Source organism: Elephantulus edwardii, unplaced genomic scaffold (assembly GCF_000299155.1).
Source record: "Elephantulus edwardii isolate Elephantulus edwardi_28Jun2011 unplaced genomic scaffold, EleEdw1.0 scaffold00007, whole genome shotgun sequence".
NCBI classification, from domain to species: domain Eukaryota; kingdom Metazoa; phylum Chordata; class Mammalia; order Macroscelidea; family Macroscelididae; genus Elephantulus; species Elephantulus edwardii.
In genome coordinates, this window is record NW_006399757.1 from 25,786,890 (window position 1) to 25,789,215 (window position 2,326).

A 2,326-nucleotide genomic window follows, 5' to 3' on the forward strand; every position below is an offset into this window, starting at 1 on the left:
TGGAGGAGTGTGAATAGTATCGGGAAAAGGAGGGAGGAGGAAACAGCATTAATGCCTGGCTGGGACGAGGTCAGCCGAAGTTGTGCAGAGAAAGCCTGAACATATCATTGGTGCAAACCCAAGCATCATTGAAGTTCTTTAATAGGAGCATCTGGTGAAAGCCCATGATGGGGCCTTAATCAGCCGTGAGCTGGCCCACAACCACGTTGAGGATACAGCTATCTGGCGTGGGCTGATGGACTGTGATGTGATGGGGCCTTAATCAGCCGTGAGCTGGCCCACAACCACGTTGAGGATACAGCTATCTGGCGTGGGCTGATGGACTGTGATGTGATGCTATGCTAGATTTTCTGGAACAGAAGGCTAGACAATGTCTCCACAATGGCAGCTTTCCCCTGGAACTGTTGTCCTTCCCACACAAGGCATGGAATGTCAATATAAATTTCACCTAGTTGGACTCTGTCGTTAAAAAATAACTGGTAGTAATGTTGAGTAAAGCTGAATCCAATCTGTCCCCAGATTGGCTTGTCTCCAATTATGGAGTGTTGCCCAGCCTCTGTGAGAACTGAGGGGTTGGCACAATGGCAGCAGTGGCAGTGGCAACCTAGCACGGTCTGCGACTGACTGTCCCAAGCTTTTCTCTAATGAAGCTGAGAGTCCTTGGTTTTAGTCCTAGGTCCTTGATCAACTTTGAGTTGTTTTTTGTGTATGGTGTGAGATGTGGGTCTTATTTGAGTGTTTTCCAGATAATTTTCCAATTTTGCCAACACTATTTGTTTAAAAGACTGTCATTTCCCCACTTAAATAACTGATTTCATCTCTTTGTCAAAAATCAGTTGACCTTGGGTAGATGGGCTGATTTCTGTGTTCTCAATTCTATTCCATCGAACTATGTGTCTCTCATTGTACCAGTACCATACTATCTAAGATTTATAGAATACTTGAGCACCACAACAAGATAAACAACCCAACTGCAAAATACGTACAGAATAAGAATAGACACTTCACCAAAGAAGACATTCAGATGGCGAGCAAACACATGAAGAAATGTTCAAAATCCCTAGCTCTATGAGAGATGCAAATCAAAACAACCATGAGATATCATCTCACCCCAGGAAGAACAGCACAATTCAACAGAGCAGCAAACAATAAATGCTGGTGAGGCTGTGGAGAAACTGGAACCCTTATTCACTGTTGGTGAAAGTGTAAAATGGTGTAATCACTATGGAAAGCAGTATGGCACTTTCTCAAAAAGTTGAAAATAGAAATACCAATTGACCCAGCAATTCTACTACTGGGAATATATCCTAAAGAAATCATAACTGCCACCCAAGCAGAATTATGCACACCCATGTTTATTGCTGCTTTGTTCACAATAGCAAAGAGTTGCAAACAACCCAAGTACCCATCAACAAACAAATGGATAGAGAACCTGTGGTAGGTATATCCACATAATAGAATATTATGCAGCACTGAAAAACAAAGAATTCATGAAATATTATACAAAATAGGTGACCCCAAAAGTACAAATATTGCATAGTACCACTGTCATAAAACAGGACTGACATAAGGGTTGGGGGGAAGACTGAGAGAGATGGGATAAATTATGTACACTTCATTGAAACAGATGAGAGAGAGAACTGTTTAAAAGGGATATATGATTATGCATTTTTGTCATGACAGGAGTGCAGAATGAAAGCTGGAGAGTGGAATGGACTTGAGGGAGGGTTTGTATAGCAATGAGATAATTTTTCTTTCACTTTTCAAAGAAAAGAATGAACTGGAGGGTAGGGGTCGGCAGGGAGAAAAGTGCAACAGTGAATGAATGGAAATCCAAAATCTCTGTAAACTTTCATTAAAATTAATAATAATTTTAAAAAAGGTGACCTTGGAGGACATTATTCTGAGTGAAATAAATCTCTCAGTCACAAAAAGACAAATACTGCATAATGCGACTCTTACAAAACAGGAATGACATGGTAGTTGGGGGAAACTAAGAAAAGATGGGGTAAATAATCTGCACGGCATTGAAATAAATGAGGGAGAGAACTGTATAAAAGGAATATATGATTAGGTATTACTGATATGACAAGAGTCCAGAATAAGAGCTGAAGAGTAAAGTGCTTTGGGGCGGAGGTACTGTGGAACAGTGAAAGAACTTTTTTTCCAAAGAAAAAAGTGAACTAGGGGGGATAGGAGGGCAGCGAGGAAAATGTGCAACAAAGAATGAACGGAAATCCAAGTTCTTTATAAACTTACAATAAAATCTCAATATATAATTATAAAAAATCATAAAGTTTCATTGATATAGTGGAAAATCCCTTTA

The 2,326-nt window shown here is 40.0% G+C and overlaps 1 pseudogene; it reads right to left on the reverse strand.

Moving 5' to 3' along the window:
- Positions 1–70: 70 nt before the first annotated feature.
- LOC102863958 lies at positions 71–1,978 on the reverse strand (annotated as a pseudogene).
- Positions 1,979–2,326: the final 348 nt, after the last annotated feature.